This window comes from Patella vulgata, chromosome 5 (assembly GCF_932274485.2).
Source record: "Patella vulgata chromosome 5, xgPatVulg1.2, whole genome shotgun sequence".
Classification (NCBI taxonomy): Eukaryota; Metazoa; Mollusca; class Gastropoda; family Patellidae; genus Patella; species Patella vulgata.
This window is the reverse complement of record NC_065883.2, coordinates 15,537,153-15,553,219: the sequence shown is the minus strand read 5'-3', so window position 1 is coordinate 15,553,219 and position 16,067 is coordinate 15,537,153. Positions and strand designations below refer to the sequence as shown.

The window sequence follows — 16,067 nt, the reverse complement described above, 5'->3', positions numbered from 1 at the left end:
TACTCAACTTGAAACTTGGGGTATCCTAGTTCAGCTCTGAACGTAGGTCTCATTACATTCACTTTCACCGGGCATCTTTTAAACGGTTGCATGTCTGTCACTGTAAACGCCTGAACAATGCAACTGAACATCTTAGTGAGAAAATAAGACCATACTTACTTCGCTAGAACCAGTATGAGTGACACTACACGCTGTTAAAAAATATGTCCCCGTCTTCTTAGGACAGATCCTGAACGTACAGGGCGAGTATAATGAGACCTACGTTCAGAGCTGAACTAGGGGTATCCTGTCTTTCCACATCTTCAATAGAAGGTTTGGACTCGCTTTTTTTTTTAACTCCGTACATCTTATCAACGTCTTAACGTAATTTCAATTGGGTATTCACCCAGCTTGAGAGCCTCTCAGATTCCTCGAACAAACACAGCAACACGAGGTAAACAAAATAAACAACAAAGAAAGAACAAACTATTTATTTTTCAATCTAGGTTACATTTTAAAATCTTGGTTTATCTGTTTTTTAAGATGAAAAACAGGTGAATATATTGTAGTTTTTGGTTTAGATAATATATTGTTGACTTAGAATTATGATTTATAAAGAAAGAACTAAATAGCATTCATTTATTTTATATAGAAGTGGTTATAATACATTAAACCCTTTATCAGTGGTTAAATATCACAATATTGCATTGAATCTAATAATATAGTTGTTCAGTGTACAGTAAATATAGCATAACATCAACTACTTAGAGCAAAATGATTCTTCACATTTAGGTGCTGAAAAATACAAAATACAAAACATGGTTCATATATTATCAATAATTGAGTTACACAAGTAAATTAATTATTTTAATGGATTGAAACGGGTGTTTTACGACGCCATCTTGGTAAGATGACCGAATAATTCCTGGGTTGACCAGAGAGTTTATCCAAGCTCAAGTTTCCCTGATTTGAGTTTACTAGATGTAATAAAGATAGGATGCTGTCTATATTTCCAACATTCCGAATCCTATCCAAATGTCTGTGATGTAGATCATGCCTCCACTATGACTGGCACCAAGAACATTAACATAATGAATGTTGGTAAAAAGACAGTGTAAACCTATAGTACACCATGGTAGATTATTAGGTGAATATACTCAAAGTCATAACTTATTGTTTGTTGTCATGAAAAGGGGTGCTTGAATCTTTTATCTTTATCTCTATATATGTACAAATCGGGTGATATTGATATGTGATTATAAATAGAATTGTGATTATTTACCTGCACAGTATCCACCTATACATGGAAAACCTCCACACTTACTGTCTTTACTACATCGGGCTATAAAAATAAGTAATATATCATTACACACAACAATATCTAACTGCCTATCAACTCATGTGGAAGTAGGGGTTATAACAATCCCTCAACAGTAAAGACAATCTGAACGACAGACTCACCCTACCTGCAGAGAAGTGACTCTGACACAGTGACAAACAAATGTGAACACCATCATAATGATCATTATCAACATTACAAGACACAACGTTACATTGTAAACAATAGCCTCCTTGCAGCCTTCAGGACTGTATAATCCGTACAGAACGTCTTATAACTTCTTCCAATGATTTTTCACAAAAATAACATCATCTACAACTCTAAATTTGACGTCGGCATATTGGCACAATTTTGTGCTTCGGTCGTGTCTATTTTAGATATACACAATCAATTCTGTTAATGTTTTTAGCGTGGGGATTGACTAAAAGTTAATTTATTTCAGTTCTAAAAAAAAATTTAAAACTTTAACGCAATTTTAAAAAAATAGCCAAATTCTGGCTGGGATTACTGAGCAAAATGGCCATTCACTGTATACGTGCGAAAACAAAAAGCCAGCTACCATTTAATTTTCGTACGTTAGTTACGTACGCAGTAAAGATTAGGCCCTTCATTCCAACTGGGCGTTTATTACAAGTTGGAGATTAGACAGATGATGGACGCAATATAGGTATTAATATATAAATAAATACATCCGGTTTGTATAAATGACAGTCTATAATATAAATCTTATTTACCGAAACAATAACCACGTGAACAAGTACCATTAAAACCTAATACATTACAATGGCCGCCATCAAGATCATCATACTCACATTGTCCATCATAATCAACTATAATAAATAGAATTTATAATATAGAATTGTGTTTAAGATTACTTTCATAAGATAAAAGAGTAATATGGCCAGGTTGACAAAGTACAAAAACCTGACAAATCATCCAACATAGGATAGTGTTACTAGGTGTTCCTATTGTAAAGGCATTGTGTTACCAGGTGTTCCTAATGTTAAGGCATTAAGTATACCCTGCTATGATCAAGTAGAACATCATTAAAGATACATTATGGGAGATTCGGTAACGGGTTGTCAGTTCTCACTATACTAGTTAAAATGTAAAGGCAATTTGGTGAAAATTTCATTCAAATTGTTCCATGATGAACCGAGAACTAAGCGACTGAAATTCCCATAAGCCTCGGTCATCATTACTAAAGTCAGTACGATAAACAGCATAGTCTCGATTATCAATTTAATCGTTTAATCGAGAAGGAAAGTTATGCAGTAAATCGGCTTACAATCCACTAAAGATCGCAGGCTAGCGCTGCCATCTAGAGTTGATTATGGCCTGGATAGGTTAATTCATGTCTAATTAATAGTTTAGATAACATTTCAGGCGTAAAGAAAGACCTGCAACAGACAGATTTAGCTCTTGCATAATGTATGTTTAATTATAGAAATATACGTTTTGAATAACATAAATATCAATATTATACTTACTCCTGCACACGTTGTTTACACATGTACTATAAAAAGGAAACGTATAAGTACACAATCCATCCCCACATTGTCCACCTGAAATATTTCAACTTTTAGATTGCTGGACGCTATTATTTATTTATAGTTTCTCTCACCTAGGCCAAAACATGAATCTATGGGATTTTACATGAATATTAAATAATCAGTGTATATCATCATTCATTTGATCTTATAATTCCTAATATGCCAACTTGAACTGGTTATATGATTGTAGCTCAACCAAATGTTGTTAAATTAAATAATATTATATGCTAGTAAACTAAATAACATACCGCTAAGGGGACAGACGTTACGCATGTCATCTATAATAGTATCACAATATTTACCTGAAATATAAAACATATCTAAAATAGAACACCATTTTAACGTACAGTATTGTGACAAGTCGATGTCTTACAGAGTTACAGGTTAGAAGATTGACAAATTACATATTTTAGTGAAATAAAATTTATTAACGATATAGCTCTTTAACTATTTAGCCATTTTAAAAAAATTAATTATGTGAAATCTGACAAAGCAATAAACGGAATATGTCTGGGGTTTTTTTGTAGATTAATCCAGAGATTATACGATGGCATTTTAATTTTGTCAGTAAATTTTAAGACCATAGTTATTTGGATGGATAATAACTGGATTGGTATTAAATATAGCTGTTAGAAGACTGGGTATCTTACTAGTATCCTTCCAATCGATCTTACATGTGTATCGGGTACACTCTCCCCCTCTACCACTACACTCGGTCACGTTACATACACTCACTGTAAAATAATTATGATATTGGTAATATCGTAAATAAACACTTATTTAGATATGTGATATATTCTCGATTAAAGAAATCATTACGCCATGGATGTGAGGTCTCTCAGTCGTGTTCATCGCAACATCTGATTATGCAGTATGTGTGGTGTTTACTAGCCTACATGGCCACGGATTACATTTATATCAACATGCAGCTGCCAAAGGAAACAAAGGTCAAAGAACGACAAAATTGACGTTGCCCATGCAATCAGCTTGGTCTTCTTTTTAAAAGTTTTAACGTTTTGACGTTGGTAAAGCAAGATTACTTGGTCTCAAGCGTTGTTAGTAGGGTATATTTGGTTGTCAGGTAGTCATATATTTAGCTTTAATAAACTCGCTCCATCAACTTTTGGAGTCACGATGTCAATATATAAAGGGACTCGTTTATCCTTGAGTGTTCTGTTGATTATAACATTTTGTCACAAGACATGGTCTTGCTGAAAGACATTAAAAGACTCATTAATAATAATTGTGTTACATTGTATTGTCTCAAACATTTTTAGGAACAGTTTAAACTTTGTCAATGATTTTTTTCAAGAAATAAAATCCCCAGTTCAAAACCACAATTTTCGCGTGCCAACTGTCACAAATAAATATCATCAAGAAGCCCACAAGTGGCATGTGGTGCGACCGAGAACAGATCGAAATTGGATATTTTTTTAGGAATTTCTTTGATAAATCATCAGTTAAAACTGAGAACAGAGCCTAGTCATATGTATTAGTGGAAGAAAAAGGAACCTCCATAAAATTTACATTTGTTTAGATCCTAAGATCGGTCATTAAAGATGGATTCCCGCGTAGACACTTTGTGATTTGATGATATAATGGACTAAAACATATCAAAACAAATTCATCTCTCAATAGTTTACTTCAATTCCGTCTCAAAACATTTTAATTGCAAGAGAACTTTGCCAAATTTTCAGCAAAATTACCTTTTTTCACTATCTAGTTTTTAACTATTGTAGTGAGAACTGCCATCTCTTTATCTTATCTCCCATAATGTATCTTTAATATAGTTGAGTTTGTTAATAAAATCGGAAAATTGGATACATGAAAATATTATTATAAATTATTTTGATCTATTTTATGTCTTGTTCTGTAATTTTACTAAGGTGTTACGGCATTGTCTTATATGAATATAGCATGAAGCGGTTCAAGGGAATTGAAAATGTAAGCCAAATATAGGGTGTCTCAGATAAAACGAGTACACTATTATATGTGAAATAATTCAAAAGCTACTGTACCTATCTACATCATTAAAATTTCATATACCATACCATATGGATCTGTAATTTGGTGTGAGGTTGTCAAAAATCCATATGGTATTGCATGTGAAATGTTATTGATATAAGTACACTACATTTTAATTATTCCACTTTTTATAATGTACTCGTTTTTTTCTCTGTGACATCCTATATTATTTCTACCATCTTATTTTTCATATTCTACTTTAAAAGGACAATAACACTCTTGCTGGCTTGACAGTTCCAGAAAAAAAAAATAGCCTTATTTTAAGTACTAGATGTGTTAGTGTCCTAACTGTTGTGTAAATTATCCATTAAATCCTATTTTACTTGTCCAGAGGGTTCAAAAATATTTTTAAATCCAAGTCACATTTGAAAAGCTTTACGTCGGGCTTTTCAAATCATTTAGTTGAATTTTTCCAATTTTTAAAATTAGGTGTGTTAAGATGAAATTTGTATCATCAATTAATTGGAATATTGTAAAATAGTACAAATTTGTTGACCAGAATAAAGATTGGGACATATTATTCAGTTACAACAAGAGTGGTATTGAACCTTTAATCAGAGTACTCGTTCAAATTAACTATTTTGATGTATAATTTCACTTGTATGGTAGTAAAAGAATCTAAACAGAAGAATGTAAGAACAAATCCATGGACGAACTTCAGACTTACAAGATAAATTCTACAGGTAGAAATATCTACTGCTTTATACAACATGGTGGACATTGAAATTAACAGTTTTTAAAATACAATTAAAACAAAAAATGTATATTAATTTTCTATATCCAAATGCCACAATTTTGTTTTATGGCAATTATAAATATGATCTTAAAGAAATCAAAGAAACTATGAAACAGTAATAAAACAGTAAACAGTTTTTAAAATACAATTAAAACAAAAAATGTATATTAATTTTCTATATCCAAATGCCACAATTTTGTTTTATGGCAATTATAAATATGATCTTAAAGAAATCAAAGGGACTATGAAACAGTAATACTTACACGCAGTAGAGTTTGGCAACATGGAAGCAAGCACAACAGCAACGGTAATAAACCACAAAGTACACATCTTGATGAATCTTCAACCTAGAGTCAACAGTAAATAGATAGAATTGAGATTGTCGTCTGTTTTAAAACCAAAATACATGTGAAAAAATTTATTTGTTTTAGCTGAAGTAAATAGCGTTATGTGGATAAACACGTTATTAATATTTTCATTTTTTATTGAATATTTCAATATTTTCATTTTTTATTGAATATTTCAACAATATGTTCAGTTAAAATAATTTATTAATTATATTTTACAGTCATGAAATGCAGTCTGAAAGTCATCATCTCGGCCTTAACAAGATGTGCCACGATTCCATTCTTATATAATTATAATATAGTGAACAATTCCACCTTATATAATTATATTTTGATATAATTCTTTGTCACGAAATAATTTGGGACCAACGGTGGCTAACTGGAGGTCGGGTGTTCGATCCCTTGTATAATTATATTTTGATATAATTTTTTGTCACAAAATAATTGGGGACCTACGGTGGCTAAGTGGGTAAGACGCTTGCGCGCTAGCCAGGAGGTCGGGTGTTCGATCCCAGCATTGGCCGAGAAAGTTCATCCAGATTTTCCGGCGTGGTTCCCCCTTGTCAGTCAGTGATGCAGGACGGAAGGCCTGACAAGGACAGCTGTCTAGTCCTTCGGATGGGACGAAAAACCAAGGTCCTATGTAAACATTGGCGTGCACGTAAAAGATCCCTTGACAGTTGAAATTCGATATAAGAGTAGGCCGTAGTATCCCAGTTCGGAGCAAAACTGTACGACGTTAAAACGTAACGAAATATTTTATGTTTATCGTCTATATACTATTGATTTTGTGCGTTTATCGCCGGCAGCCCGCAATTCTGAACGGATTATCTTGTTTATTCTGTATACCATAAGGATCGCGACTATCGTTTTGGTGCATGATCCGATACCCTTGCATTGACGGTTAATGTTTTGTCTGCAAATACCCTACAGGGTTGCAATTGACAGTTTTTGTTAAAACCTGGCATCAATCATTTCAATAACAAGGTTGTACCTATTTATATTAGTCCATGTCCAACCCTCAGGGGTAAAGATACGCCCATTTTTATGTTTGTCGTCTATAGACTGCAGTTCTGAATGGATCATCTTGGAACTTGGCATATTTATTCCTTATAACAAAAGGACAGCAGCTATCGTCACATTCCCCTTTGTTTGTTAATGTACTCTTCAAAAAAAGTAGGGGTTATTGAAATACAAATACCTATGCAGGTTGTGATATGATAAATAGTCATGGACACTTGACATGCTTTGAGAGTATGTTAACAGATGAAGAGCTTATCGCCCCAACAGAACCACTGAGCTGCCATACACGTGGGAGGGGTTCATTGTCAAATTTGACACTTCAAGGAAGGGTTGATGAAAACTGCCGCTTGCTGGTTTATCCTATCCATGTTTGCTTTCCTATCGGTTCATGCATAAGATTTACTGTTTAGCGTACCTTTGCTTTAGTGTGTTACGTTTAATTTGATCGCAAGACGTGTTCGTCGACGTCAACGTCAACCGACAACACTGCAAGAATTGGCCGTGGCACTGCAAGAGGAATGGGTCAGATTGCCTCAAATCATGATTGGACGGTTCATTAGGAGCATGCCACGACGAATTGCTGAATGTCTGAGGATTGGTGGAGCAATTACTCATTATTAAGACAAAACTCAAAAACGTCCATTTTCACTTTTGACGGTGTATCTCTCTGCGAGTGAAATGGTGCCGCCAGATAATCCGCCCATATGAACTGTTTATGTCCGTGTGTAGGCAATTGGCCTGTTATTAACATACACTCTTACCTCTAATAAAAACAGCAGTGCATTTCCGCAGTTTTGTATTGTTTCTGAATATCCCCTACTTTTTTTGAAGAGTATATTTGGTCTGTAAATTATTCAAAACAAACGAACGCCTAGTCTTCTTTGTCTCTTGTCATATTAAGTAGGGTTGGATGGCCGAATGGTTAGCACGTGTGCGTTGTATCAAAAGGTCTGTCACTGAGTCAACTGGCGTGGTTTCGATTCTACAGTTGTACGTGACAAGGAGTAGGGTCGCCTGTCCAATCTCGTGGGTTTTCCCCGGGACCTCCCGATCCCCCCACTCCGCTCCCCTCCCACTCCATCCTATGCTCATCACCACCGCTAAATATTTCCCAGTATATCTACCCCCTTCCAAATGGGGAGTATATCATAAGTTATTGTGCGAATCAATAATTTCATAGTTCACTCTCTTCATTTTACAAAGTACCATATCAATCACATGGTTTACGATGTCATTTGGTTGAATTCTGACCTCTAAAAATTAATTTCAAAATCCATTTTTAATAAATCGTCATTTTCTTCCGTTACATACGGCCTGTAATATATCTTTAATAAGTCTTTTAAGGTTACCAAGTTCAATCCGACTCCTGCAATAACTAACAATGAATAGCCCCGAATGGTGTAAATTTAAAACGGCATTCAAAATAGAATCCATTATGGGGATTCTTTCCATGTGGGTATTGATTTTAAAACATATCTCATAAGGTTTTCAGTGTTACTTAATTCTATTTTGTTTCAAAAATAAATTTAAGAAATCCCAACATCTGTTTTGCGTTCTTTTTTAGTGCGATTTTCTTCATTTGGTATGCTTATGCCCCATTTTCACCTGGTTAAAAGTGGTTTCAATATGTCTAGTTGTTAAGAATTGTGGCCCTAATGTTAGGTCAGAAAAATGATTGAGATCTGTAATTAAAGTCCTTGTGGTATCGATTCAAGGCATGGACTGAAAATAAGTATGCGTAGTTTGGGGTCCCCTTTTAGTCATGAATTTGCATTGTTTTCGATGAATTAAGGTTGTCGTACGTTAAATGTGTGCATCAGCTGGAATCACCAGGATATGCCCTTGAGAGCATTATGTAAAGGCATCATTCGATCCCGGTTTTAGATAACCCCGCCGGATACCTACCCCCATAGAGTGGGAAGCTTTCACGACCCGTAGGATAGTAACCACAGCTTTATTTAAATATGGCCTACCACCTCGAACTAAAAGTAAATTGTTTATTGGAATTTCCGATGAAACGGTGGGTACAAATAACACTATTCCCAAATTTGTAGAACCCGATATTTGATGTCGGTGAACCCGTTTGTATTCAGGACACCTATTTCATACAAAATCTTATATCATATGAAGACGGGCCTCCCATCGAACTAAAATTAAATTGTGTAGGCCTATTGCAATTTTCAATTAAACGGACACTTTTTGTAGCAGTAAAATACTCGATTAATATTCCAACAGTTAATTTATATGATCATGTAAGATCTACCGTGTAATACGGAAATTTGTAACGCTATATAACACCGTATCGTTCTTGCGGAAATAACAATAGACATGCCTTATGATACAGCACGCACGTGCTAACCATTCGGCCATCCAACGCCCCAGATATAAAGAAACCATGTAAAGTTATAGCTAATAATATAATAATAATATAATTCTTTCAGTGGTGTATGAAACATCTTGTCTTGGTGAAACTAAATGATTTTAATAGTATACTTTATTCTCAAATGTGTTGATGGTAAAATGAAATTAATCTATTAAATTTAACAATATCATTAACATATAAAGTGGATACAATTTAAAGAAGTGGGTAACCTTGTGGCACGTCAAAGTATAACAGAGAGAGAGAGAGAGAGAGAGAGAGAGAGGGGGGCTCAATGTCCCCACCACCCAAACTAGATCATTTTGGGACTAACATATGGTTTAATTTCTAATTTCAATAATTTGCTTGCGCGTAGGGGTCTTTAGCATAGGGGAAGGAACCGGAGAACCAGGAGAAAACCGACGAGGTTGGACAGCCGACCCAACTCCTAGATACGCATCATAGTATAACAGTTGGAAGTCATTGTTGGAAATAATCTGGTAATACAACATAAAGTCATTGTTGGAAATAATCTGGTAATACAACATAAATAACACAAATAACATAGCCAGACAGTACAGTTGACAAATAAATATAAGTCATCTAATCAAACTCAATATGCACAAAATTGCATGCGATTAAGCATATCCTGCATTGTGTATGACATGTACTGAAATACAATAGTGCATAAAAATAAAACCTGAGGACTATAATATGTTAATTTCGGGTTCCCAAATGAGTAGTATGCTATCACGTGTATTTGAAAGAGTATACCCTGTTATGTGCAAATATAGAATTACGTTAAAGAATAATCTCGGAATCTATTTTTAATTCTACACTGTGAAACGCAATAAACAACTTAAAACATTAACACTATTTTTATAGCGGGAAATCGTTAGAACATTTATCTAATCTTGTTTGTTACGGAGAACAATGTCTCGCGCGGATAATCCATGACCTGAGAAAAATAAATTAAATAAAGTCAACGTAGTATTAAGCATGTTTCAACAAAGGAGAAAGAGATTAGTATTTTTTCCTTGGGTATTTGCACTGGAGTAGCCTTAGTGTTAATCTTCACATTTGGGTAATATGTACTTCCAACAAGTATACAAAAGCTAGTTGCAGCCCTTATGAGCCTTAGTTATTTGAATAGTAGCGTTACATAATCGTCATCTTTCGATCTTTGGGAAATTGGTCCATCCATTTCTGTTTATGATATACAAAGATACTTGTTTATAAAGATGGTTGTGATGAAGGTTTTGGGGTTAATTTTACTAATGTAAGTAGAATGGGTTTTTTTCTTCAAATTTTCTTTTCAAAATGCGGTATTCTAATAATACACTAATACTTTATCAAATGTTTCTTTCTGTTTTGGGAAATTGTCCTAGTCTAACCCCCACTATGCACTTTTTTGTGTAGTTCAAAGATTAGATACACCTCTAAAGGGTATTACCTAAGTTTTTGTGTATCTTAAGGATTAAGTACGCCACTAAGAGGTGTTTTTTTCACCACAAGTTACCCAACTGGGGAAATCAATAGAGAATAGTACACAAAGGTTTAAAAGAGATCTATTTATTAATACAATTATGGTTTACTTTCTGTTTTAGATGTTTGGTATCAGTTTCAGCCAGGACAATTAATTTTCGCGAATTAATAGATTATTTTATCCACGGTGCTACAGTCGGATACTACGTTTCTGTTGATAAATGTGATACCAACATGCCCACACAGATGCCACTGTTGTCATTTGGTGACGTTATTGATAATGCGAGAGTTTATTATGCCGGAGAAAGTGACTGGTGGATTCATTTCTCCTCAAGAAGATTTGTCAATGGCTCAACTCACAATATACGAGGTTTGTTAATTGTTTCAAAAATGTATACCGACACAATAAAACGCGGCTATCACGAAAGTCTGCTTGGCCTAAATAATGAATAAAAAGTTTTAACATCGTTATAAACCCTCCCAAATGTGGTTAAAAGCGATTTTTACGGACAAAAAGGTCATTTTCTGCTTGACATGATCAGGGACTTTCCTGAAAACATTAAAGATGCAATATGTAAGAGCAAAATCTGTCTTTTGCGGTTGCTTTTATTTCTAGCTTCAAATGTTATATAAATTATTATTTAGGCATTTATTCACAGGACAAGCCCATTTTATTTAACTCTGTATGCCATCGGATGGTGAGGATATTGATTATATTAGACCATCATCGCCATATCATCGGTTAACTTTAAAACCTCGTATATTATCGTAGCAATGACAACCGAGAGTGCGTTATTCTAGTTAAAACTTCGAACATTTATATCATAATTTTCCTCAGAATATAGTAATTTGACATCTAATTTTCAAAATTTTCATTTCTCATTATCTATGTTTAAACTATTATATACATAATGCATCTTAAAGTTACAATTTCATATTTTTAAGTTATATTTTTAAAATTTATTAAAATAAAGCCTTAAAATAGATGGTATCTATAAACAGTCCTACCTTGTTAAAGAATAATCCTATTAATCCTATAATTTACTATTGCCAGTTGAGAAATTGGCAAAAATATCATTTTCAACTTTAAATTCCAACGTTTGAAGATAGCTACTCCATGGTGCAGAATAGAAAACAAGGGAGGTAATTGGGAGGTACTTGTGTTATTATTTCCGGTGTAAATGAGTTTTAAGTGTGAGAATGACACTTATGATCATATAATAGTTAGTGGACAAAATATTGAGCAAAAGACATAGAAATAATTATGTTTTGACTTTCTTAGAAAATATGAAATTGTAACTTTAAATATACATAAATTATGAACATTGTTGTTAGACCCCCACCCTCCCATCATAAAGAATACAGTACACCAATAGTTTGTTCTATCGACGACGGACAGCAATCCAGTAACTGAACTTTTCTCAGTTTTTATAATAGAGTTTTACAATAATGTTATTTTTGTAAAGATGTTTAAGTCTGTGACATTTGAACGTACAACTGATGTTTTTTTTATTGAATTGAACAAATCTTTAAAATGTAGAGGTCAAACAAGGCCACAAGAGACGTTTATCGCCCTAGTACCATAGCAAATGTATTAAATGTCATTTTGATCTTGCGCGTTCGTTTTTCTAACCTTTCAGTAAATATTGTTTTTCCTTATAGGGCATGTAAACAATGCAAAAACAAAAGTAGGAGTGCACTTTTACAAATAGTTTGTTTCCTCAAAACCCCCAAATATTGTCGACGCAATTTATTATTTACTTCCAGGGTCGGATTGACCTTATAGAAATGTTCAAACAAGGTTATACGCTGTCACGCTGCACGACATTTTTTTTCGCGTGCCCTAGATACCCCTTTTCCCTAGGTCAATGGCATACTATACCTATTGATATTTCACGATCCCAGAACTTCATATATGATGTCATTTTTTAACGTTACTATTTCGACAGATTACGGGTTATATTCGTCTACATTACATATTGTCGTCACCCAAGTCGGGCTGATCGTTCACAATACTTTTAAACACGCTATAGTTATAGTTTTTGAGACTTTTTCAAACATGCTAAGGAGAAAACATATTCAGAAGGATGCAAAGATTTTTTGCAGAGTTACTGCACATGTTGCCGAAACTTTATAAACACGCTAGAGTCGCAGAACGAGTTTTGTCAAGTTACTGTGCCGGTCACCGAAACTGTTTAAAAACTCTTCAGAATTGTTTTCCGGCCAAACTTGGTGGTCACCAATATGAACTTAATCTTTAGATTTTATGATTTTTTAAAATTATTTTCACGGATCCACCTAATTATTATTTAAATATTTTATCGTAGGTCCAGTCTCTCGACTAACGGAAGTTTTTTTTACTAATGGTGGTGAAGCTGATTTTAATATTGCTGATTATGACGGTGAATCTGGTAATTTGTTAGTTAGTGGTAATATCAATTGTAAAGAAGAAAGAGGGTAAGATAGTGTTCAAATATCGATCCACCCAGTTAAGTGTTGTGTAGAGTGTCATGCACAAGGTAGGGTATGCTTATTTAAGAATACCTGGTGCATCTATTCAATTGACGAATAGAAGGAAAAAGAAAGATAGAGAACGTGTGTGTGTGTGTGTGTGTGTGGGGGGGGGGGGGTGATAACGTACACACGAAACAAACTAATTCGCTTGCGCGTAAGTGTCTTTAGTGAGTTAAACCCAAGAACGGGAAGCCGAAAGACCCGGAGAAAACCCACGAAGTTAGACATTTGAGAAGTGCACACAGCTAATATATTTTGTTGTTTTTCATTGGGGGGGGGGGGGCATGGAGTAGCGTTAGATTCGATTCCCAGCTCTGAATAGGGCCCACTATCCAACTGTGTGGATTTGTTCAGGGTCCGCCGGTTTCCACTCACTGCTTGCTCAAGACCCCAAAATTTTAGTCCAAAAATGACATAGTTGTCGGCAGTTGAGTTCCAATTGACAAGGGTTTCTAATGGCAGATGAAGATGTAATAAAATATAATCAGTTTTAAATTATTTTTTACACTTTATACCAGAGGTATCCATGTGACAAGACTGACGGGTAAAGGAGGTGAGATAATAGATTTACACCAGGTGAAGACGTCACTAGAACTAGGTTATAACGTACATTATCATGTAAACATCTTGCAATGTGGTCCACGTCCACAGAGATTTACTGGAACAGTTGGTTGGGCGGGAAGAATATCAGGTAAGTTATTTTGTATCTCAATTTATTCAGAAATATTTTCAATCTTATCAACCTGACAGACAGACTTTAAAACAATACAAAATTAATGTCGTAGTAATTTTCACGCTATCCAGATATCCCATGTTCCTTATGCCCCCGTCAGACCGGGGTGGCGTCCTTACTGCGCTGCTGTGACCGTACGGCGACCAGAAAATACACAAGGTCGCCGGCAAACGTGAACGCAACGCGAGAAAATGTCACGAAAAATTACAAACATGAAAAAAGTCGGGTTCTCACAGCTTTCCAGGCCAGATCGCAGAACTTTGGCGTTGGCTTTGAACATGCTCAAAACAAACGCCGTGAGACGGCGATCATTGGCGACCATGGTGACCCCAGCATATCTGATGTTTTCACCACGCTTTTACCACGCTTATGGCGATCTTGAAGCGCTCTGAGACCATTTTCCGTCGCTGTAGCAGCGCAGTAAGGACGCCACGCCGGTCTGACGGGGGTATAAAGGAACGACCACGAATTTTACCGACATCTTGCCTTGATAAGATGTACGGAGTAATGGCGAGACCAAGCCGTCTATTGAAGCTCGTCATGTCGAAGGATCCAATCACCCACCACATTCTATGTGATCGATGCTAAGATGCAATTATTTCTGTTGACTATTTGTCCTATACTGGAAAATTCTGGCGCCGCCACTGACTTTGATGTATGAATCGCAAAAAGGGAACTGGGGTTTTGTATCCCCAAGTCTTTGATCAAAGAATATTTGAAAAAAAAAACCTTTACGAAATGAGTATTTCTGGTGAGTAAAAGACAAAAACCTTGACCTATTAATATCCATTTTTTTTTTAGGTCATCGTTTAAATCGTGATGGTAATATTGAATTCACACAAACAGTGGAACTCCCAACGGCTACATTTGTAATGGACGTTACCGTTTATCCTAACAACAACGTTACAGTTTACGTGGATTCCTTAGTGCCGGATAGTAGGAAGAGCACCGGTGTTTTGAGAAAAGAATGTGTTTTAGGAACTCATGGCAGTTTCCATGTCTTCAGAAATTAAATATCAAGACTTGTTATGGCAAAAGAACATTTGTAATGTAGGTCATAATCCTTGAATTGTTGTCATGAGCATATCCATAGCATCACACGCTGCATGTTCTGTTAAAGTTATCTAAAACTCTATAGCAGGCAGATTACCAGCCATATGCCGGAATCATTAGAGAGTATTTATACGTATACTAAATTTTATCAAGCTGTTTTATATTCATGTATATTTATTTCATAAAGGTGCTTTAATATTTATTTCTATTTTTGTATATAATATTCTAATCTTATATATTACTAGTATCCATGATGTTTTATATCAGGGTATTTTAATGGAAACCCCTGCTAGGCCAATAGTGCAATTATACAAACTCATGTTCAAAATGTCCATGTTCATGTAGTAGGTATCTGAATAAACTGTTATTACTATTTTACTCTTTTTATTTTCCACTCAGATAAAACAAAAAGAAACTGTAATAAAATAAAATAGTTTGAAATTTGTGTTTTTTTGCTTGTGGGAAAATATTCTAAATGAAATGGTGTTTAATGCCTACTGTTCTCCACCAATTGGGCTTATAAAGATGGTCATATGCCACTGGGGGGGTCACAGTGGCTAAGTGGGTAAGACGCTGGCTCGCTAGCATGGAGGTTGGGTGTTTGATCCCTGCATTGGCCGAGAAAGTTCATCCAGAGTTTCTGGTGTGGTTCCCCCTTGTCAGTGATGCAGGACGGAGGCCCAGACAAGAACAGCTTTCTAGTCATTCGAATGGGACAAATAACCAAGGTCCCGTGTACACAATGGCGTGCACGTAAAAGATCCCTTGTAATTCGATATAAGAGTAGGCCGTAGTCCAGCTGTCCAGGCCAAATTTCCATCATGGCACACTGTATAGCATATGCCCGTCTTCATTAGCCCAGTTTGGAGCAGAACAGTAGGACAATAAAACCTCATTTTATTTCATTTCATTTGCCACTGA

The 16,067-nt window shown here is 35.1% G+C and overlaps 2 long non-coding RNA genes across 4 annotated transcripts; one reads left to right on the top strand and one right to left on the bottom strand.

Moving 5' to 3' along the window:
* Positions 1-456: 456 nt before the first annotated feature.
* Positions 457-12,308, bottom strand: LOC126822662 (uncharacterized). Of its 3 annotated transcripts, XR_007680932.2 has the most exons (9): positions 12,215-12,308; positions 5,896-5,979; positions 3,522-3,605; positions 3,120-3,173; positions 2,809-2,883; positions 2,053-2,148; positions 1,262-1,321; positions 647-774; positions 457-510 (listed from the first exon to the last, which is right to left on the bottom strand). It is a non-coding gene; the product is annotated as an uncharacterized LOC126822662 (long non-coding RNA). The 3 variants fall into 3 exon arrangements; XR_007680930.2 differs by lacking the exon at positions 457-510 and having other exon boundaries at positions 530-774; XR_007680931.2 differs by lacking the exons at positions 457-510; positions 12,215-12,308 and adding an exon at positions 11,855-12,056 and having other exon boundaries at positions 530-774.
* LOC126822660 (uncharacterized) lies at positions 10,492-15,587 on the top strand. Its single transcript, XR_007680929.2, has 5 exons — positions 10,492-10,640; positions 10,969-11,216; positions 13,174-13,303; positions 13,879-14,051; positions 14,895-15,587. It is a non-coding gene; the product is annotated as an uncharacterized LOC126822660 (long non-coding RNA).
* The last annotated feature ends 480 nt before the right edge of the window (positions 15,588-16,067 follow it).